Raw genomic sequence first — 24,884 nt, forward strand, 5'->3', positions numbered from 1 at the left:
TCGAGGAGGAAGAGTGTGTCAGAGAGGGGTGTGGTGCAATCGTCGGTATTTGAGAGGTAACTATCCTGTCCTGATTCCTGTCCTTAAGACTTTGTTTACTGAATCTATCTCAGGGGACCCTCACCTGCCCCGACTACTGCCAAACAGTTGGTTCGAGAATTCTTCCCACGATACGGTTTACCACGTGCTGTTTACTCAGATAACGGCCAGCCGTTCTCATCCGAATTAATGAAACACGTTTCACTTCTGTTAGGATATCAGTGGAAATTCCACTGTGTCCGACACCCCGAGGCAGCAGGTCTCGTAGAAAGACATAACCAGATACTGAAAATTAGAATGTCCAAAATATGCAGAGAGAAAGGTGTCGACTGGGTAGTAGCGTTACCAGTTGCACTCTTTTACATGAGAATGGTAGCACATTCACGAACAGGGCTATCCCCGTATGAGGTGATCTTCGGTAGACCACCAAATATGTGGGGGACGCCCGTACCACGCAAAATAACTGATATTGACTGTAATATGCTGACAGATTACTTGGCTTCCTTGATGTCTGCACTACAATCTTCTCGTTCACAGGTAGCTGCAGCTTTTCCCGACAACACTGAGGTGAAACCCCATGACGTTGTTCCGGGTAATCTTGTCTTTGTGAGGAATTTCGACCGAAAGACTCAGCTGGAGCCCAGGTGGAAAGCACCCAAGTTGGTCCTGTTGACCACAAGAACAGCCGTGAAGATCGAGGGCCGCAAGGGCTGGATTCATTCAAGCCACATCAAGAAATTTCGTGGACCATCCTCGGATATAGACACTGTGCCCTGCACTCCCTCACAGACTGATTGAAAACTTCCTTTGGTGGAAAAAACTGAAAGCGAACTTTACAAAGTTAAGTTAAGGCCTAGGACGTCAGACGGTTTGATTGTTTAAGTCCTCCCCTAGGTGAAGCGGTTGAATCTGTCTCTGACATGTATCCTCTAGACCTGAATCATGAACAATCGCGAAAAATGATGAAACGACAGGCGTATTGTAAATCACTGCGTAGCCATTGTATAGGGACCTTATTAATTTTGTTTTCCTTAAGTCTTTTAATAATTATTACCAGTATGTTGTTGCACATATATTACCCTATTGCCAGAAATGTTCACAATGTTATTGCAAACATTCTTTTAGTGACTTACCCCCGCATGAATTGTCCTATAGACTTGCGCTGCGCAATAACACTTTCATTAGTATGTTACATCATTCCCATCAGACTAGTAATGCCACCAATTGTTGGGTGTGTGGCCGACTCCCTCCCTATCAGAATTATGAAGGAGTCCTGCCTTTCTTTCCACATCCATTTACACATAATGGCTCCTGTGGAGCATGGTTCAGTTTAATCAATTCCATAGACTCAGACACAGCAGTTTACCAAGATCATTGGATATGGGGAAACCTGAACCTAGTTTTACTCAAAGTCTGCTACCCTGACAAGGAGGGTCGCCCCAAAAGAACAGGAACTGATCTAGAAAATGAAGTGTATGGATTAGGTAATTTTACACCTAATCTCATGATTCTAAATGTCGTATCCGAAGTTGAGCTAGTCTTACCCACCATGTCAGTATTCCCAGCAAAAGGTGAATTGTGTGTAAGAAAGGTTGGTTCCATACATATGGGCCATAGTAAATGCACTACTATAGTAGAATTCAGTGATCAAGGAAAATGTTCATTCAGAGCTTCTCGCCAATGCTACTTTATATGTGGTCAGACTGCATATATGCGTCTACCTCTAGATTGGGATGGTACCTGCTACATAGCATTCCTTTTGCCACCTGTTTTCCTAGCTCCTCCTGATTATTACAGAAATATTCATTTAGTACACAACAGAGAACGGAGAGATCTCCCCATTGTCGATTACACTGAGACGGCATGGGATAAGTATGTAGATTTTAATAAAGGCATCTTTCCCTATATAGGTACTGTTACTAATAGTAAGCTGATACGTAGATTAACTAGAACCCTTGAAGCAGTAGTGAATGAGACTATTTCCGCCTTAGGCAATTTAACGGAAGAGCAGTCTGCTATGCGGATTGTTGTGCTTCAAAATCGTCTTGTCCTTGACGTCATCCTGGCTGATAGGGGCGGAGCTTGTAGGGTCATCGGATCAAGCTGTTGCGTATTCATACCAGAAAATTCGCCATCTGTATATAAAGCCATCACTCGCCTTCATAAGATTGTAAGCCAGATACACCAGAACCCAGGCACTTGGACTTGGTCCAGTTGGTTTTGGAATGCGGTATCAGCCTGGGGATGGAGAGTTCTATCCTTCCTAGGTATTGGCCTTCTCATACTATTCAGTTGCTGTCTATGTCTGCAATGTGGACCAGCGATTTGTGGTCTGTGTGCCACATCATGTATTACACATCAAGATTTTCATTCAAGATTCCGGAAGAAGAAAGAAGAACAAATGATGCTATATGAACAGATCAATGGATTGATGAAGATTGATATCTCTTGAAGGGCAAGGAGGGGACAAGGAGGGAATGTGGAAATGTGGATTTTTCTGGTCAGTTATGTCCCCTATCTTGGACCCCAACGGTTCTATGTGCATGTCACAAGTACATGTATGTTCCCTCCAGTTCCAGTTGTGAAGACGCAAATACATGTATGCCCACCGTCAACATGTCCTCTGCCAGATCCGCCATGAATAGGCCGGATATTCCATTCTTAAATATGAAAGGCCACCGGCTTTATATGGTTCACTTATGCCACTTTACAGTCCAGGCAAGTAGGCCCTGATTCTGTCATCAAAACTCCTCTTGCCTTCTGCCTCTGAAAGCTCCAGTCCGAGCCTGCATCTGTGACCATGAACTTTGTCTCATTCTCTGCGCGGCTCACGAAGCCTGACATCAGCCTACTCTCTGCCAAGAACTGTATTTCACCTTCGAATTATCTGCTTCCCCCTCAGCCGATGCATTCCTGCCTAGTAGTTTAAGTAAACATTCTTCCAGTTACCAAGCAAAAAGGCCCAACTTCTCTGTCCTCATGCAAGTAATTCATAGCCCTGTTACCATGGAATATTCCTACCCTCTCGCATTCAGTGTAGACACTTAGACGCTTGTACACGCACGCACAGTCAGTATAGAATAGATTCTGTCCGAGAGTCCTTCTTTTATGGATAACATAGTTCTTTAAACATAGGATGTTAGATATGATTTGGGATTAGGTTGACTTGACCCCCCAGACTTCTCGTCTCCACATATAGAGCTAAATGTCAAATCCCCGTCACCCCCTAGTTACACGTCAATTACACGTCATGCTGCTGCGCGCGCATCAATGCCAAGTATTATCTTATAGATCCACCTATGTATTACGTCATAACCAATCATGTTCCTTTTTACTCATTATTACACCCATTTTCGGTTACGCGGACCACACGTCAATTTCCTTATCAATTGTTACGCCTACTGTATTCACTTCATTATAATGTATGGACTATAAAAGTTACTTCTTGTCAATAAAGTATGTACTTCACTTCCTGAACCCCCGTGGTGATGGAACTTGAGGCATCCGATTATAATCGTTTATTGGAATAAAGCCCATTCCGAAACTCTAATATCACGGATTCTGCCTCTCATTTTACTGAGCTATTTTATAATGTTTCTGTATCAAATTCAGTCCCGGTAAAGGAATTTTTATTTACCACACTTATTAGAACGTTTGTGATGAGTTAAACATTGTTGATGGTGAGCTTTTCCGGGGTGATAGGTTAATTCCATCTTTTTCCCTCAGAGATAAGATTGTTAATTTAGCACGAGGGTCATCTGGGTCGCAGCTTGACCAAGGCAAGAGTCAGAGAGTCCTACTGGTGGCCAGAGGTTGACAAGAATGTTGAGGAGAGACCTCTCCTGCTCCCTCTACCTGAGAGAGGGCCGTCTTTTGGCATCGGACTGCTTGGAGCCAGACATGTCGGGTAAAGCAGAGGTGGATCGTCTGAAACCCAAGGCTACCAGGCGGGGAGCTTATACTCAAGCTAATAACATGGACCAGTATGCCCAGCAGAAGGGGTCGCCCGGTGGATCGAGCCAGTTGCTGGATGGACAGAAGACTGCCTCACCCCCGGCCTCGGAGCTCTCGTTGCAGGACGTCATGGGCGCGCTCGAAGGGATGCAGGCCTCGATTGGGAGACAGTTTGATGCCCTGGCGCATAAAGTGGATAGCATCTTGGTGGACGTTAACCTGATCCGCGCGGACGTGGGCAAAACTAATGAACGGGTAAAAACCCTTGATCTTAAGACCACGGGCCTCGCTGACGATGTCTCGGAACTTCAGACTGAGGTTCGTAAGCTGCGGGCCGAGAGTGACCTCACCGCCCGTCGGCTCGAGGACTTCGAGAGCCGGGCCAGGCGCAACAACGTGCGCATTATCGGGGTCCCGGAGTCCTCGGACGAGGTTTCTGTGGACCTTCTCGTGGAGGACTTGGTGCTTAATCATCTGAAGCCTAGGGGCCTTGGGAAGTTCTTCGCAGTTGAGCGAGCCCACAGAGTGCCAGGCGGGAGGCCCAGGGTGGGAGCGCCACCGAGACCGATTGTCGCCAGGCTCTTTCACTTCCGAGATCGGAACGCTATCCTGCATGCATCTCGGGTGACGGGTCCGGTCCCTTTCCAGAGCGCGTCGGTGAGTTTCTATCCTGACTTCACCCAGCTGGTGCAAAAGCAAAGGCTGAGCTTCCTGGGGGTGAAGAGACGGCTTCGGGAGAGGGACCTGAAGTATGCCATGCTTTTCCCTGCCAGATTACGGGTGGTGTATGAAGACCGAACTTTCTTCTTTGAATCGCCTGCAATGGCCGGTGAATGGCTGGACGCTTTGCCCCGACGACGGACTGGTGAGGATGCCGCCACAGACGGGGACAGTGGCCGGGATGGGCAGGGTTGATGCCTTTGGAGCCGGACTGACTTGATTTGGTTCCGGATGATGACTTGAACTGATTGCAGTACAATACGGAGGGTTGCGGGAGGACGATGGGAGCTCTTTCCTCCCTCAGGGTACTTTTTGTAGATTTGGGTATTGGTAGGGCGACAGGCACACTGCAAGTTGGGGGGGGCTTTGTAAGCTGCAGCAGGGGTGCAGGGTGGGGGGGATAGTTGGGATTTTGGGTTTGTTGTTGGGGGGTTTGTTTTTGCAAGGCGCAGTACTCATTGTCAGGATTTTTCCATGGTGGCTCTTCGGGTGGGGGGTGGGTCTCTTGTGGTGTGGGGATGGGGGGTAGGGGTTTAAACGTTCTTAGCTGGAATGTTAATGGTTTGGGGGATCGCATTAAGCGGGGGATAGTCCTGCAGTTCTTGAAACGGTCTTTGCCGGATGTCGTCCTACTGCAGGAGACACACCTTATAGGTAATACTTGCTATGCTCTTAATAGGAAAGGTTACAAATTCATAGCTCACTCGGGATTCTCCTCTGGATCCAGGGGTGTGGGTAACCTAGTTAGAGCTTCACTACCGTTTGAGGTGAACTCCACCATTGTTGATGATAGGGGGAGGTTTGTGGCGGTGGCGGGGAGGTGGGAAGGAAGAACTTTGGTTTTGGTTTCGGTCTATGTCCCTCCTGCCCTGCAGGCCTCCACGTTCACAGATCTGGGTAGGGCCTTGTTGGACCTCCCGGAGGGTATGTTAGTGGTGGGGGGCGATTTCAATGCTGTCGGCTCTGGGCTGCTGGATAGGTACCCGCCCAGGGATACCGGGGGGGCTCAGAAGTGGCTTCCAGACTTCCTAGACACACTCGGCCTGGTAGATTGCTGGAGGCTCCGGCACCCCACACAGAGCCAATACACCTTCCACTCCGGGGGGCATGGTAACCTCTCTAGGATAGATTACCTGCTGACCCTGGCTGCGCATGCCTCATTGGTATCTGAGGCCAGGCATATGGCGCGGGGCATATCGGATCATTCGCCAGTGTGGGTCCGGCTGGATTTCGGGCGCGAGGGAGGGGGCAGGGTTGCTCCCATTAACCCCTGGTACTTTCGGGACCCCAAGATGCGCAGTGCGCTGTTGAAGACAGTTGATCACTTTTTTAAGGACAACCAGGGGTCTGTTGACTCGGCCGTGTCGTTGTGGGAAGCATTTAAGACTGTGCTGAGGGGAGAGGCCCTCTCCCTGGTAGTGGCGGCCAAGCGGCGGAGAGATGGCGAGGTTATGCAGGTTGAGGAGGAGATCGCGGCTTTAGAGGTGGCCCTGGAGGGGGAGGTTACAGAGGCCTCCCTGCATGAGCTGAGCCTGAAGCAAGCCGAATATAAGGACCTGGTGACTAATGCCGCCAAGACCCTCAGTAGGGAACAGCAGGGCCGCTTGTATGATGTTGGGGATAAGGCCGGGAAGCTCCTAGCTTGGCTGGATAAAAAAAGAACAGGTTAATAGAGTAGTGCCGGAACTGACGAGAGAGGGGGGAGAGGTAGTTGTTGACCCTGAGGGGATAGTACAGTGTTTTTCGGATTATTTCAGTATGGTTTATGCCTCAGTTTCGGATAGGCCGACCGAGGACTCGATTGACCTCCTGCGGGACATTGCTCTGCCCTGCCTGTCTGACGTAGATAGGGACGACCTCGATGGAGACATAACGGTCGATGAGGTGGCGGGTGCCATCCGTGCGCTGAACTCGGGTAAGGCCTCAGGCCCTAATGGTTTGCCGATTGACTTGTATAAGCTGTTCCCGGATAAGGTTGCCCCTCACCTGCGCGCCATGTTTGTGGAGGCGCGGGGGGGAGGGTCCCTTCCGTTGGACCAGAGACTGGCGACGATTGTTGTGATACACAAGGAGGGTAAACCCCGAGATAAGTGTTCCTCCTATCGGCCAATATCACTCCTTAATGCTGAGCCGAAAATTCTGGCTAAAATTCTGGCAGGCCGCTTGGTCAGGGTGCTCGGAGACTTGATCCATCCGGATCAATCCGGCTTTATCCCGCACCGTAACACTGCGTTGAACCTTCGGCGCCTCCATGGAGTGATTGCCAGGGCGGGCACGATTCGAGAACCAGCTATTGTGGCATCTCTCGATGCCACGATGGCATTTGATACGGTGGAATGGGCATATCTGTGGGCAGTGCTCGCCAAGTTTGGTTTTGGCCCTGGTTTTTTTGAGCTGGGTGAGGTTGCTGTATGAGGGTCCCCTGGCGAGTGTTGTGGTAAACGGGCGGGCGTCGACTCCGTTCCAGCTTGGGAGGGGAACTCGGCAGGGATGCCCCTTGTCGCCTTTGTTGTTCGCCCTTGCCCTCGAGCCGCTGGCGGCGTGGATACGCTGGCATCCGGATATACGTGGACTTAGGTGGTCGCCCGAGCACGAGGACCGTATATCGCTCTATGCCGATGACATCCTGTTATATCTCTCCTCGCCCAAGAACTCGCTTATAGTGGTTTGTGACGTTCTGACGTCCTTTGGCAGGAACTCGGGTCTCGTCATCAATTGGAGTAAATCGTATTTGTATGTTCTGAGCGGCGAGGTTCCGCCTGTCCCGCGAACGTGTTCGATCCAGATTGCCCAGCAGGGCTTTGTGTACCTGGGGATCTTTATCTCCACTGACTCCACTCTGCGGTATGAGAGAAACCTGCTCCCCCCACTGGCGCGCTTGCGGCGGGATGTTGTGGGCTGGCGGAAGCTGCCGCTCTCCCTCGTTGGGCGTGCCGCTTTGTTTAAAATGATGTCTCTCCCCCGGTTCCTCTATGCTTTGCAGAATACCCTTGATTGGGTACCGGCCAGTTACTTTCGGGAGGTTGAAAGCCTCCAACGATCATTGTTGTGGGATGGTAGGCCGCGCATAGCGATTGCTAAGTTGACGCTTCCGTGGTACGACGGGGGTATTGCGCTTCCGGACATTCGACGCTATTATTGGGCCACCCAGTTGAGCGCGATTAATCATGGTTTCTATGGTCCGGCTCTAAGCCCCGGTTATGCCATGGACCGATGGTTGCTGCGCGGCGGTAATTATCATAGAGCTCTGTACTCTCGGGCACTGGACTCGTCCCTCACGGGGCCTACGGGGGTGGCGGTGCGTGTGTGGAGGTTGGCGACTGACTCGTTGGGCTGGAAGGATAGGCTCACCCTAGCTACCGCGTTGTTTGAATCTGACAAATTGGGGAGGCTCTGGCATACAAAAGGTTTTGATAAATGGGACTTGATTGGAGTCTCCAGGGTTGGAGATTTGCTGATTAAGGGGAGGGTGAAGTCCTTTGAAGAGCTGCAGCAGGAGTATGAGTTGGGGAAATCCGAGTTCTTCCGCTATGTTCAAGTGCGTCATGCCCTGCGATCAGTTCTCGTAGACGGAGAGAAGGTGCCTGAGTCCTCTCCATTGGAGGATCGGATCCTCGACGGCCATATGCCGGAGAGTACGATTTCTCTCATATATAAGAAATTGATAAACGTTCGGGCAGACCTGCTGTTGGGGCTGAGGGACCAGTGGACTAGGGACGGGCTCGAACTGGATGATGAGGATTGGCAGTCTGCGGTCTCCTCTCCTAAGGAGGTCGCGATCCCATCACGACTGAGGCTGGTGCAGCTCAAAATACTCCACAGAACCTATGTCACGGGGCCTAGACTGGTTCGTATGGGATTCTCGGAGGAGGGTTTATGTAGGAGGGGATGCGGTATGGTGGGTACCTTTATGCATATCATTTGAGAATGTGGCGTTATCAGGGAATTCTGGAGGAGAGTCCATACGGTGATGGGGGAGGTGACGGGCATTGTTATGCAGCCGGAGGCGCGGTGCTGTCTCCTGAATGTTTGGGGGCCTACCGATCACGATGTGGGACAGACCCAGTGGGTGACCCTGGGTAATATGGTGGCTAAGCGAGACATCGCGCGCCTGTGGGGCTCAGCGGGTCCCCCCACATTGACTGCGTGGAAAGAAAACATGGACTGGAGTATGCTGAGGGAAAAGACAGTATATTGTGCTAGAGGGCGCCCCCGGAAGTGGCATGCCATTTGGGGGAGGTGGAACCAGTATAGGGGTGGCATATGTCTTGCCCCTGATTTGGATCCCCCCGATGAACACCTCTCTCCTTAACATTCTTTCCAGCATTTGTATATGTATCTGATTGATAATTGACTTTTTGGGCCTCTGCTTTTCCCCCCTTTTTCCTCTTAACACAGAGTTGTGACTGTTAGACGACGGGGGTCTGCTCTCCCCTGAGGGGCAATCACCAGTGGTATTCAGTGTCATTCGCCTTGCTGGGGTTTTGTGTGAGTTTGTGTTTATTTAAAATAGAACCTTTTTCGCTTCTCCTCTATGCACTGTGGACGTTTCCTTGTTTGCTTTCTCAAAGCTGCCGAACCTCCGGGATGTCGGCTAAATAGCTGTGTCCATGTTTTCAAGAAAAAAGGTTTTTCAAAAAAAAAAGAAAAGAAAAAAGGAATGTTGAGGAGGTTGTCAGGGATTGCACCATTTGTGCTGCCAATGATAAGTCCAGGAAAGTCTGCACAGCACCGCTTTCCCCTATGGCTCTTCCTGACCAACCTCGGTCCAAATTAGCCATCGATATTGTGGGAACTTTTGAAGTGCTAGCCCCCACAGAAAGATTTGTTGTGGTCTCACTTGATTACACTTCTAAATGGATTTCTGCATGCTGTACGAGTTATGTTGTCACCAAGATCATTATTGAATTTTTGAAGGATGCATTTGTTTCTGAAGGGATACCCGATATGTTGGTTTCCGATAATGGAGTACAATTTACCTTTCAAGATTTTTTTAAAGATCTTTCCATTACTCACCATCGTACGAACCTCTACTCACCTCAGGCAAATGGCTTAGTGGAGAGCATGAACCGGCTTGTGAGAGTGTGTGTCAAACTGCCATCAACTGTGGTGTTCCCCTTAAGGGTGTCCTTAGAGGGAAAATTTGGGCACACCGGAACACTCCCAACAGTGTTACGGGTTGCTCCCCTTTTAGGAAGCTTAGGGGGGAGGACAGCTGGATCCAAGCTCAATCCTGTGTGGTTGAGTGTTAAAGACAGGAACAACTTTGTTGATGATTGTAGAGTTAGGAAATATCAGGAAGGTTACAAACAAAGATTTGATACTCATATGTGTGTGCGCAAGTGTGAGTGGAAGGTCAGGTGGGTGATCTTGTTTTTATAAAAAGGGCTGTATGGTCTCCCAAAGGTGAGACCAAGTTTTTCGGTCCAAAATGTATAATTACATTTATGAAAAAGGTTGTCATGCTCCATGTAGGGGATATTTGGAACATGTCCCGTCTTTCCAAATGGGGCAATGGGGGTGATTCTGTACTTTCCCGAGAGGGTCATGGTGTGACTCATACTGCTCCTCATGAGCGTGAGCATCAAACTATTCCTCCTGGGCGTTCTGTTAGATCCAGAAGGCCACCTTCACATCTTTTGGATTATGAACTTAAGTAGTGATGTCTATTTTTGCTTTTTACTTGTAATTGCTTTTGTTTTCATGTTCTTTTCCTTTTTTATTTTTCTTCTTTTCTTTGCATTATAAAGGGAAGATGTGTTGTAACTTCCCCTTTTAATTGAGTGTTCTCTTTCAAAGAATGTTAGCATGTCAGACTGGAACGCTCTGATCTGAGGAGATCACTTGCAGCTGTAGCGTCGGTCTGACTGTCTGGTGGGTGTAAGAATAAACACTTTAAGAAGTTACATGGAAGTCTCTTCATTATAGAACTATGCTTTAAAAAAAGAAACAATATTTGTACGGAGTCTGTTAATCCGGCTAATAACAAAAAAGTGTGGATTCAGACAGCAAATTCGATAAAATGTTAGAGGAATTTGCAGTAAAGAATGCATTGTCACCTGTCTTAACATCTAGTGCAAATAAAAAAAAAAAAAAAAAAAAGAATAAATAAAATCATGCAGTATCCCAGTCAACTAGGATCACTGTTCTATAAAGCACGATCAAAAGACGACAGTGATATTTACATTTAAATCAAATACTACATTGCCATATATTTAAGATCGGGAATAAGGAGTACAACAATGAGTTCCGGTGCAGCAATGTAGTTAGCATTGCACCTGGGGCCTCTAGATAAACAAAACATTTTAGCAGTCGCAAACCCTGCACTGTGCCAAATTTGCGCATTTGCAACTGCTACAAAGTTTTGCACTATGTACTATATTTTAGGAGTCTGTAAAGTTTTATTACAATTACCGACTTCAAAAATGAGTTTAGAAATGGTACAAATGTTAGTTTAGAAGGAGCGTATTGTGGCAGTACCTTTCAAAATGCGATTTCCATCCATATGTATCAGTGGTTTACAACCGTAGTAGCAGTCACAAGCCAGAGAAAAGTGAACGACCACCCAAGCTAGTGCAGTAACTAATTCTCCAAACAGAAGGGGTTCCCCTTTGACAACTTCCCCTTTGTGAATTGGGGCAAAGGTTTCAGGGGGAGCAGTCTGTTACCAACAGTCAATTAAACGTAAAAAAATAAAAAGATAAAACTTTTGTTGTTGAAAAAGCAACCCCGTTTCCTTTAACCCGTTAACCGCGGTGTAAATTCCACCGCGGTGCAGGTGATTTATTGCGCGGGCGGGGCCGCGTTGCCATGCGCAGCACTACGGAGAAGGTGCTCGCGACGGCCGTTGGCCGACGCACGCACGTGTGGGGTTAAGGAAATCGGGCTGCAGTAAAATCAAAAACAGATCTTTCATATTTAACTAAAGGCATTGTGATCTATCGGAGTAAGAGACATTTGCAATTTACTTAATGAATATTAATTTGGTAAGTCAACTCATTCGGATTCCTTATTTTTTTAACTGACCTATTAATATATAGATTAGTTACAAAATAGTTAACCGGTCACAAAGTCAGCGCATAAATACGACCAGAACACCAGTACGCCTTGCCCTAGTTTTGGAGATAAACGTTCATTTTTGTGCTCTTGCTCCTTTGAAATGTTGGTTCTGTCGGGTATAGAATTGCTTTTCTAAAGAAACACTTTTCTTTTTTTACATAGTATAAATGACACTAAGGGGTTGTCACAAGTAATAAACTAAAACGACACAGGTGCTGAAGTGACAAAGTGCAAACAAGTGCTGGTTGTGAACAAGATATACAGTGTTGTATTGCTGGTTAAAAAGATCATTCAAATGAGATCCATCCCTAGAAACACGAATCTCTGATCCGCTTGGCCCAATCTTTCAAAGGGCCTCATTCAGGCCAATGCCAATGAATAGCTGTGAGATATGGGAGACTCAAGCCCTCATCACATTCTACAGGGGGTCCTCCCTTCACTTTGTGTTTCGCCACTGGGAAGAGGACACCTAACTCACAACTTTTCATGACATGCTTCATCATTGGTATCCTTTCCCCGTCAAGGTAGGCAAGTATCATCTTGCTAAGCTCAACCAGTAGTTGGAGTTCCAAATAAATGTGTCTGGATAAAAGCAGGGACCCAGTAAATTGAAAATATCTTAGGGTAATCCCACAGGATTTCTCCCTTTATTCACATGTTACCTTAGACATAATGAAAAAATAGTTTAGAAAATATTTTATAAAAAACAATGTTTCAGACATCCGGTTAGTTTTGCCGACATGTTATGACCTTCTTGTGTCCTAATGGAGAAGGCCCTTCTTGAGGACTAGTACGATCCCCAGCTAATATTCATTTCATTCAGGCGATATATTTAAAATGAGCACAACGTTCTCATATCTGTTGAAAAGCATTATGGTTACCAGAGATGGAAATAATGAAAAAGATACTCATTGAAAGACAAAGTCAATTTTCTTATAGGAAATGAGCATCAACACACTTTAGCAGACACTGAAAAATGCAGAAAATGGTGGGGCTCCCAGCTGTGAGAAAGTACTCCCAATATAGTCACTGAAAACGCAGCAAAGACAATAATTATGCTAAACTCACACTAGCTTGCGGTCTATTTAGCTTCCTGGAAATAAGGAAGGAGCACTTTCCTTCAGTCATACACTTAAAATGTTGTAAATGTATTATTAGTAGTGACACACAACAATCTGGTATGCAAGACACAGACAGACAGGCAGAGTAGGTCATTCTATGGAATAACAATAAAACTGCATAACATTGTCTGGTAGCATTCGTAGGTTCCGCCCAGGCAGCACTTGTGCTGTCTCTGCGAGACATGCTGTATTCAGGATTTAACCCAAATCTCTTGACTGGGGGAGAATGTTTGAATCATTCAGCATTCCGTCCATCATTTGTTGCAGTTACAGTATTCAGGATATGGGCTTTAAAAGTTCCTCCCATTTTCAAGGACTGCCCCTGTTACATGTGTTGTTAGTCAGAACTAGTGAGCACTATTTCTTTCTTTAAGATTGGACCATCGAGACCAGGGCTCGTGGTTTACAGAGTTCTGTTGTAAACAGGGCTGTAATTCTTGCTCTTATCTCGCCACGCTTGCTGTGCATTCGGCTGGAATTTTTATTTTCTTTAGACAACATGTCTCTGCCTTGCACCTTTTACATTTTTACAGTCAGATGCCCTAGACCGATGATCAATATCTTCGGTCTATGGCTTCCGACTGTTTTCGGATCAAATGCTTCTGAAAAAAGCATTTGCAATGCAATAGGTATCGTATTACTGAAAGTTTTGAGCCATTGGCATCGAAAATAATAATGCGAGACCTATTGCATTGCAAATACTTGTATTGCTTTGAGGACCGAGAAAAAGCATCATCTCACCTCAACAATTCATGTCACCTCACAGAATGGGAGTAGGCGGCAAGTCAAAATAGGGGTTACATTTAAACAGCTTTTAAAAAAATAATCAAATGTTATTTTGACAGTGTTGTGGTGGCAGTGACCAAGCAATATGTGTGTCGGTGGGGTGTCTACATTGCTCTCAACTTGGCGCTCTGATGACTGCCTCGTTCTGGCTTCTTGCACCTCTTCGCAAACACTTTGCTTTTATCTCAGACTGTTTGTACTCAGAGTTCTTTGCTTCAACTCTTAGTATTTAGTTTCCCCAAGAATCCCTCATATCTGGCTTCCGCTCTCACTTCATCTTCTGTGGCTGAGGATGATGCTTGCAAAGTTTACTCCCTATGACGCTTCTATTACCCCAAGTCGGCATCACCTCACAGTTCAAAAAATAATAATTTTTCTGTGATTCTGTAGCACTTACTACTACGATCTGCTTGTGTTTTGGAGCACTTTAAGTAATGGTGTCACTAGTAGCAGTAAATTAAAGGGTGAGATAAGCGCCAGTGTTCTCAGTTTGCCCCCAGGAGCAGCAACACTGGTGCCATCTTTCATCCTCACTCCGCCTCCTCGCCTCTCTGCACTAACGCATCCCTATAATTGCCAGTTCATAACCACCTAACATTTGTCAGATGGACAATGCCTGGGCCGGGTCTTTAAGGGCGACACTGCATCATAACTGGCTGATTTTCTCAAGTTACATACATTGCCTTATCCACCAGCAAATTATTTCGCAGCACTCTGTTTCAAACTGGCTAATGTTGGTTGTCTTTGTTTGTTCCTAGTGGTGACCATGCAGGCGTCGGCAGCTCTCAAAGTATTCCCTTATCTTGTTTTTTTATGGAGGACAATCCCATCCACAGTGTTGAGTGGCACAGGTCAGGACCATTATCACAACAAGTGGATGCAACCCAGACATTTCTAATCCGTGCTTTTAATTTTTCAAATATTTCACGGCTCGCTCCTGCATGTGCTACACTTATTATTCACAGATTTTCTTAGATACCAATAAGCAACCTCCCTGTGGGCCACCTCTGAGACATCGTGTGTGCGCTGAGAAGAAGAAAAATACAATGCAGAGGAGGTTACAGAGGCAGGCAACATCATTGTGTGTGTCTGTCCCTCTCCTTGCTCATGCTCGGGTTGGCAGTAGCAATTTTTTAAAATACATCTGTAAAATCATTCAACTGCTCTGTGGCATTGTAGGGACTTGTTGAATTTTGCAGAACTCTACCTAAATACGAACACTATATTTTTAACGTCATCCAATATTGCAACCTATTTTAATATAAAGAAAATGTGCATGTGCAACACATGCCTTAACTCGTCACACAACATGTTTTGTTCTTCCTAATGAGTCCATTTGTTCCTGCATCATTCTAAAATGGGTGTTTTGTTTCTTCTGCATGGCAATCAACATGGGTAATGAGGTGTGTTATGTACGTTGTATAGCATAGCTGGTGAATTTAAATGGTTTTGTGCATTAAAGTCAGACTCTTAGCTCAATATTTTAGGTTTCGCCTAGGCAGCGCATGCACTGCATGACCTGTTTGAAGAGACCTGTATCTTGGATACTGGCTTCAAAAAACACCCATCTATTTCATTGGTTCCTCTTACTGTCCTTTAGAAATGCTGGCTTTTCATTGGTGAATACACTTAGTAGTCACTCCTTTTGGAATTTTGCATCCTCCCACGAGGACTGGCCCTCTTACATGTGTTTTACTGTTCAGGTTATTTACACTTATAACTCATTTTTTTAGTCGGCCTGCCTCTTGCTTGTTAACTCTTCTGTTTACTTGTGCAATGAAACTTCTGTGGCATCATTTGCTTGCCTTTGCTTTATCTCCCAGTGCCTATCCCTCATCCCTCCCACAACACTACTCTCAGGCCCCCATAATTTGCAGACCTTGAGGCTCCTGTAGCCCGGCGCCAAGATCCATCATTTATCCTCCTTATTGGCATCCCTAACGGCCAAGACCGCAGCCATCCAGAGCTACAATTAGCTGCTTCTCCGGTGAAAGTTTCGACTCGCTAGCCGTTGTCTGGCCGCTTCTGCATGTTCCGGTTTCCCTCACTGTGTAGGCAGCCTGGGAGATGTGGAGCAGCGGGACGGCGAGCACCGGCACGCGAGGTCGCGGCTCACCACGAGGCGACTGGGCCGTCTGATGCGGAGCGAGACGCCCTGCGACTGGCAGCCGGTGTACCAGAGAGGAATCTGAGCGGCTCCCAACGCCGCATGACAGTAAATTTGCGAGGTTCTCTGCCCTGACTCCACAGAACGCACAAGCGGCGAGTGGCGCGTCGTGCTAGAGACGCTGACGGGACTTTCTCCACTCCACCTTTACGGACGCAGCAGCAGGCAATATCCGCCATCACGCTACTTCATATGGCACTATTTTGGCACTTGCTTCTGGGACTGAGATCCGCCTAAGGTGGCAGCTCTCTCACGGACGCTTTCCCCCCTGTTACATTGCCAGCGCCTTGGCCTCAGTAGCACTAGGGAGAATCGAGTTCCCAGCACTGGTGTTCCCTGTGCCTGCGGATGACAAAGACCATACTCTCCAACTGCAGCCAAGTGTACACGCACTCCATGTATGTGAAGCACCCAATGCACGCTGGAGTGTGATGCTCTGCAGTCCACTACACACAGCGCTTTGCCCACAGTTACTGCAGTGTAACACCAGGCCCCTTAGACGCATGGACTTTGAAGGGAACAGTAGACTCACGGCGCCATACTCGTTTGCTCTTCCTCCCTCAATTTCCCCAGCGAGCGCGACAGGCAATTCCGCCGCTTTTCCAAGCCCCGCACCAACGATATTGTCGAGCTACACAATGGGGAAGCCTGATGCAAGACAACCACGGCTCAATTTTGAGGCCCAAAAAAACACTTGCACACAGCAAGATGAGCAAGACACGGCTGGGGGGGGGCGGGGACCTGCCCAAGATCCTTCCACCGTGCAGTCTGAAGACATGAAAACTATACTCCAAGAGGTTAGGCAAGGTATTGCTACCATAGCCGATAAAGTAGATAGTATGTCAACACGAATGGATGCTATTGTCCATAAACTCGAGGATCATGAGGAGCGCATTAAAGAGGGGAGCGCCGCATATCGGAGACTGAGGACATCGCTTTGCAGGTCGCAGCACAAGTCGCACAAATGGACAAACTGTTAAAACTCATAGCTGCCAAAAACGAGGATTTGGAAGCGAGAAGTAGGTGCAATAACATTCGCGTCCTGGGCATTCCAGAAACTACCAACGTCGGAAAAATGGTACATTGAAAAATGATTGTTATCGTTCATAGGCGCAGAATCCTTCTCGTCTCAGTTTATCGTTGAGTGCCTGCACCGCACTCTGGGCCCTCGTCGGCCGCCTGGAAGCACACCTCGGCCTATAATTGAAAGGCTCCTAAATTACAGGGACCGGGACATTGCACTCCAAGTGGCAAAACGCAAACAACAATTGACCTTTGATGGCATCACATTTTCCATATATCCCGATTTTACGGCGACGGTGCAAGAAGAGAGACGAAAATTTACACCCGCAAAAAAATAAATTACGACAACCCCAAATAGTCCATGCATTACTATATCCAGCACGCCTTCGAATTACTCACCAAGGCAAGCAGCGCTTTTTTACTAAGCCACAGCAAGTGGACGAATTTCTAAAACAGCTAAAACGTACCAACCATAACCATGATTCGCCTACCGCGGATTCTGCCTTACGCTGAATGCTGACCAATTGCTCCTGTGAAACCGACGAAGGGTGGTGAGTCGAATTGAACGGCTGGTCAATTGCACTTGCTTCATGCATCGTCCAAAACCCCAATTTGATCTATATGACATCAACGGATGCCAGTATGGGACTTCACTACACTGAACCGCCGGGCACCCTCTGCCCTCTCTGGGATCATCTCTACCATCCATCATGGTCCCTGATGGCGAGAGGTACTCGTGCTGGCACCTAGGGGTTCCCTCTCACGGGCAATCCCCCACTGTGCACCGCTGCATCATTTTTGCAGCAAGTTTTATATTAATGTTGGGTTGTTGGGAGGTAGGGAGGGACTGTACTACTGGCAAGTTGGGGTTGCTTCAGTGGGAGGGGGTGGGCAAGGGTTTTTTTTTTTCTTTCAGTTATGGCAGGTTGGCAACAGAGCAGGACAAACTGGTCAACTGCTCTTTATTAACAGTCACGCACATTGAACAACTATTGAACCGCATTTCAGTTACTCTACGGCCTCATGGCTGACACGGCTTCTGTTGGGAAACTGAACATCATCACATGGAATGTTCGTGGGTTGTGAGATCCACGAAAAAAGCGCCAGGTAATAGCCTACCTGGATAGACACCACGTTAACATAGCGATAGCAAATACTGGATAGCTAGAAGATATGTGGAGGGGGAGTGCTCTGGGAAAGCACTCACCGAGTCTATACGTAAGCCCCGTTTCTCCAATTACGTCCTGGAAATACAAGGGCCGGATGCAGACATTCTCAACATCTTTACTGAGCATTATTCTTCGAATTTACACTACCACTAGAACTGGTACACTTGACCTCGAAGAGTACCTTGGCGACGTGGCATTGAGTTGGCTGGGTGATGCACAGCGGAAATTCTTATGCGCCCCTTTCGTATTAGAGGAGGTGCGCGAGGCTATAATACACACACAGTCAGGGAAAGCAGCGGGAATGGATAGCATACCGATTGAGTTTTACAAGACATATATAGACCAACTAGCCCCCATCCTGCGCGAACTTTATGAAGCATCTCTGGAATCTAGGACGCTCCCCCATCTATGAGGGAAGCACTAATAACATCTCTACTCAAGCCAGGAAAATCCCCAACCAATTGCGATTCGTATAGACCCTTGTCCCAGCTTAACTGTGACAAACTTATAGCTAATAGGCCCAGTCTTCTCATGGATAAGTTGGTCCTTCCCGATCAGTCAGGTTTTATACCTGGCAGATCTACCACTCATAATTTGAGGACCCTCTTCACAGTCCTACACAATGTAGCACCAGAACCTCCCCTTGGCCGCGGTATTCCTTGATGCCACTAAGGCATTCGACTCAGTCGAATGGGACTATATATTAGCGGTAATGATGCAAATAGGTTCCCCCTGTTGTTTCTGTCATGGATACTACTCCTCTACCATCAACCCATGGCCAGAGTTCTTATCAATGGCCACATCTCCCCGCCCTTCGAAATTACCAGAGGCACAAGACAGGGCTGCCCACTTTCGCCCCTACTCTTTGCCCTAGCGGTAGAACCCTTAGCGGAAATACTTCGGCAGCACCATCAACACGGGGCACTCTGATGTAATCTAAGACAGATTCTTGTGTCTCTTTATGCAGACGATATCACCTTATACATCCGAAACCCATGGGAGAATCTGAATCCCATTTTACGAGAATTCATAGTATTTGGCCAGTTATCCGGTGTACATATTAATTGGCAGAAATCAAACCTTTTCCCTCTCACCACATCAACCAAAAGTTCCCCCTAGTCTTCAAGCTAGAATGGTGTGCCACTGATTTGAGATACTTAGGGATTCGCATTTCACGAGACAGAGACGAATTGATGCGGCTTAAATATGGAACAACAATCGAGCGCATCAAGGACTGCGTCACCCGTTGGAATGCATTACCATTGTCCTCGGCGGGGCGAGCGTCCCTAATTAAAATAGTTGTTCTCCCACAATTACTTTATTTATTGTTAAACATTCCCTATCATCCAGGGGGTTACTTCTTTCGAACGCTACAAACTGAAATGATTAGATTGGTGTGTGTGTGGGGGAGGGTTTGGGGGGGCAAGTGACCACGGTTGCAATGGAACATTCTCACAAGACCTTATGTGCAAGGAGGCTTCGACGTCCCCGATTTTGAATTATACTATCTACTATACATGCCACAAGTCGCGGCAGAACATTGGTTGGCCGACCCCATACCCATTGAAGGTGCCCTTCACATGGCTGCAAACCTACGGGACAAAGACTCCACTACACTCACGTACACGATCATGGCCTGGAATAGCATAAATACTATCATGCAGAGCTCCATGCTATATTCCCCTTCACTTCCTCTCATGTACCACCCCGACATGCCGCTGCTGCAAGAGACAGCTTTCAGAAGACTTGCGGAACGCCTGCATGTCAGTACATGGGGTGATCTGTACCAGGCTGGTAAATTTCGCACCTCTGACCTCTTTTTCCGAGGCCATTAGCCAACCTCCCTACATATCTTTCTCTATGTGCGGCTTCAGCAGGGCGTACGATCAAACACTCCGGAGTTCCCGAAGGAACCCCCCTGCCTCACTCCTCTACACTTGATGTTGGGCGCCACCTCCCCAAATCGACTGGTCTCCATGCTATACCACACTATCCACAATCAGCGGATAAGATCCTCCTGCCCTGCACGCATGCACTGGGATTCAGAACTTGGTTATACAATGTCAGACGACCAATGGTCATACTGTTGCCTACAGATCGAACAAATCTCAGCTAGCAGTAGGTTACAAATTATGCACTACAAATTCCTCCATCGCCTATATTATACCCCTGCCAAGTTGTTTTGGTTTAAACTCAGGGATTCGGACCATTGTGACAGGTGCGGGAGCGGATTTCTTGCATTTGGCCTGGGACTGCCCGGGGGTACATGATTAATGGGGACAAGTCCTGACAGCCATAGAACAGATGACGGCACTAACTATTGACAAAACCCCTCTCTTTGCCTTGTTGGGATATACCAAACATATCCCCAAGCCACAACATAAATTTGTCTCCCTAGGCCTATTAATGGCAAAGAGGCGGGTTGCTTGCCGCTGGGGCAGAGGTAGGGAACGGCAAGTTTAAGGATTGGATGTCTGATCTGTTGTATTGTCAAGAACAACTGTCTCATTATGCTGAATTATTGCCGCGGAAATCACGACCTAGAGATATATGGAGCCCCCTCACGAATTACCTGCTCACACATCCTGGGGCGAACCCGGTTGATCATGTGTCGCCTAGCACAGACTAAACTTTGACCCGCGCTGGACATACACACTATAACTGGCTCCCGCGGGGGTCATTTTGTCTGAAGCTTCCCTCTCCACCACACACCTCCAATGTTACCACGCATTCCACTATTATCTAACCTGTAGACATGTCCGACCACTGATGCTTCAGTTCTTAGCTGACCCATGCATGCCCAGCTTCTGTCTCGCAATTGTTATGACTGTTACATTCACTGCTATGCTTATACGGGGGTTGTGGATACTGTCTCGTACTTGTGCTGAAATATGCTCACAAATTCATGAATGTATGATACTTCAACTGGAACTATTGATATATAGCTATTTCCGGTGTCCTCGCTTTCTGCACATGCTTACATGCGATGTTTTTGTCTTGTGAAAAACTGAAAAAATAAAGTTTAAAAAAAAAAAGAAAAAAACACCAGCTTTGTCTGTTGATATCTGCAGTCAAAATACATTTTATTAAAAAACAAAACAGCTTTTTGTGAAAACTGTGTACTTTCTGAAACAAGCATTGGAAACGCAATAGGTCTAGCATTTGATGGAGTTGGAGCTATTGGCATTATAAATGCCAATGTTTTTAACCTATGCAATAGATATGCCCTCCCCACCTTAATAAAATAAAGAACTCCTTACTGTTTTTAGGTGCTCGTTTTAACAGAGTTTGAACTGACTCTTCACTCCCAGTGCTACAGCAGGTACACTACGTTAAAAACCAAAAAAAATATCGAGTTCTTTAATTTCGTATAAACTATGCTAGAGCTGTATTTCCCCTCAACGATCTTCGGTGAAAACTACCATACCTCCGTTAATTGTTTCGATCAGTTGATTTATATTATACTTTGTATGTCATTGATTGTTGGTGTGCGGTGATCTGTGGATCCAAGAAAGCTTGCTCTTTTCTATTCATTGTTACCGTGAAGTCCAAGTAATAATTTCTGTGGTTAAGCCAGTTGGTGAACTCCTCAGCCTGCATCTTGCTGCCCTTTTAGATCATGATATATATATTGCTATATATTGCTTTCAAACTCAGATAATGGCAGTTAATGGATTTGAATGGTTCAGTACACGTCATCTCAAAGTCATTGACATACAGACAAACAATGCAGGAGCATACATGCTGACCGTAGAAGCCTCAGGAGTCAGTAGGAAGACCTCTTGTTCAAATTGAAAATAATTTCTGCTGAGGGCCATCTGTGCACAATCAGTACAAAGTCCCTTGGTGTAATGGAGTCCCATTCCAGATATGTGAATAGTTGTTCTAAACCCCCCCCCCCCCCCCCCCGAGTCATTCCTCCTGGAGGATACTAGTGTACAAGGCCTCCACATCCATTGTTTTAAGTATTTCTGACTTGGGGTCGTATGAGATTCCCTCTAGGATTAGGAGTGTTTCTATAACATAAGATGGCATTTTCTTTATCAGTTGACTAAGGAAGCAAGTGAAAAGCTGCAATAGCGGCTCCAGAGCCGAGCTGATGCCCAACAGGACTACCAGTCAGAAATATTTATAACTGTCACAGATCTAATGCCTAATAGAAAGTCGTTGGCTGCAGCCTTAACCAGAAATCGGAGTCTTCACAGTCCTTGTCTGCCAGAGATATGGGCGACCCATTCCAGTAGCAATGTTGCTACAGACACCTGCAAGAGCATGAGCAAAAATGGAGGAAAAATTTCCAAGGTGACTTGAACTTCAAGGATGGCCTACGGCTGAGGGCGAAGGCAGTGAAAGCACCAGAAGATGGACGGGGACTGGAGAAAGCCCAAAAGAGGAAGCAGGAGCACTGGAGAGACTGAAAGTAGCAACAAAGGAAAAAGGTTGGAGAAGTCAGTGCCAGGAAAGTCCAAGAGACAGACAAGAGTGCTGGAACACTACAACAGGAAAACTGGAAGTGTTGCCAAGCAAAGAGTGGACAGAGGCATTTCCTTATACAAGCCTAAAACAATAAATTACCTCAACGCAATCTGGATTCCCATGTTGGAATGGGAATTCTCAATAGACTTGAATGTTGTGAAGGCAATATTGGATTGGGAAGAATAACTATCCCAGAAATCTTCATTAGAAGTTTCTGGGAAGGAGAAACAGCAGAATCACGGTGGTGCCAAGGGTGTTTCCCATGCTGGACCCTCCAGAGAGCAAATTGGGGACAAAGGAGACTGTACTGGTGGGCTGGCCACCTTGAGGTAAGTTTGCACTGAGAACATGTCAGCCCTCTGGCATTCTCACAGCTCTTCCCGCTCTTCAAAGGCTGCGTGCCTCACCAGCCAGATATTAGCCTGGACGCTTACTCCGGGCAGGATGCTGGCAGCAAGACCACATATAACTATGGATGTATGCCCTAAGCTATCTTTAGTTTACTGGATCTCTGATTCTATCCAGACACATTTATTTGGAACTCCCAGTACTGGTTGAGTCCATCAAGATGGTATTTCACAACTTTGATGGGGAGATAACACCAATGGTGAAGCATGCCATGAAAATGTGTGGGTGTGTGTCCTCTTCCAATCTCTACCAGGAATAGGTGAAGAGACACTTAATAGAGGCATCTGTAGAAAGACTTGTTTATATGGAACATAAAATGTACATTACGAACAATTTTACAACTTAAGTATAGACTGATACCAGTTTATGGAAGATGCATGTACAGCATCCCTACTGCCTTCACCATGTACACATTTCTTACTATTTATGAAAATTTGAGTCAGATGCATCATTGCGAATAGTGTAGAAATTAGCAAACTTGCATATCTACTAAAAGGTCAGTTCACAAAATTCTGATTCAGAGTGGGTTGCAATCTGGCTTACCCTATTAATATTGATAAGTTAGGGCACAAAGGCCAACTCAGTGAAATTGCCCACAATCACAGGGATGGTGGTCTCCAAGGGACCAATGAAGACCACAGTGACTGTGATTGTGTGTATATATATATTTATTTGTTTTTAATGCAGCCTGTTTTCCTTAAAGAAAACTGGTCTGCTTTTATCGTAGCAACAAAAAAAGCTTTATTTTTTGTTTGTTTCACTGAGAGTTTGCTCTGCTGCTCTAGACCACTGCCTACTGACCCTGAAACTTTTAGAAAAATGCACACGAGTTACCACCCCAACTTTGGAGTCTATAACTTTTAATGGTCTGCAACAGTAATTATGGTTGCACACCACTGAAATTTCGGAACTGAATCTGAATTCAGAAGGGGCACCCCCAACGTGCCCCTTCCAAAATTCAATTTGGTAGCTAATCGCAGATCCATTTTAGATATAGATAAAAGGGGTTTGGTGCATATGGAAAACCTTTTTAATGGCTGCAAACCCACTAATTAAGCATAGGGTTTCAGATTTCTAAAACGTTTCCAATATCTGGCCCTTTGTTATGTGTTTCATATATGTCTTACAAACGTAAAAATGGGAGAACCGGTATTACTCTTATTATCTTATATTACTTTCTTTTTTATGTCACTTATCAATATTGATTGTAGGCCAAGCAATATACTTGGCCTTTCTGATGGATCCCTTATCCAGGATGCATTACACAAATGTGCTTTCCCGCATATTAGGTAGGCCACATTGGAAGGCCATTTTCCACTAAAACGATACCTTTCCGTTCAACACAAGCATTCCCTTTTTGGACGGTGCTTTGGAGATTACCAGCCTCCTGTATCCTCATCAATTCAGTTCTCCATGATACTGCACAAAACAAGACCTCTGTCAACAGAAATATTTTTTCCCCCTAATAAATCAATTTCAGCAAGTGCCGGAGGACCGTTATTAAAGGGTATACTTGGAGTAAGATTAGTACGTTTATTCCTCTTTTATACTGTTAAAGTGGAGAAAAACAGAACCAGTAATTAAACCCACTCATGAAACAGCAAATTTGTAACTGGGGAAGCCAAATCCTTTCACCTGGCCAAACAGTGCTGCATTAATACATCCTGAAAGACGAACAAAACTGAAATAGTTCATAATGGTCAGAATGATTCGCTTCACATAGTGATGTAATACAAGAAGAGTGCAAAAGTAACTGTGCTCATCTAAGTGCAATCTAGAAAATTATGTTAGCACACCATGGCTCAGAAGTTATGCTCTTCGATGATATTGCGGGTAATAAAATATAATTGTAACTCAACTTGCATCCTCAAGTTTTATGCTGTACTTGTAATTATAGGTAAATATTCAGTTTTTAGAACAGCACCTAATGTGGACTGTCAATTTCTTCTCAGCGCTCTAATT

At 46.2% G+C, this 24,884-nt stretch overlaps 1 protein-coding gene across 5 annotated transcripts in view; it reads right to left on the bottom strand.

The window, feature by feature from the left end:
• TUBD1 (tubulin delta 1) overlaps window positions 1–24,884 on the bottom strand; it is a 247,878-nt gene that overhangs the window by 99,081 nt on the left and 123,913 nt on the right. The window lies entirely within an intron of this gene.

The sequence above is a fragment of the Triturus cristatus genome, chromosome 3_2, assembly GCF_964204655.1.
Source record: "Triturus cristatus chromosome 3_2, aTriCri1.1, whole genome shotgun sequence".
Classification (NCBI taxonomy): Eukaryota; Metazoa; Chordata; class Amphibia; order Caudata; family Salamandridae; genus Triturus; species Triturus cristatus.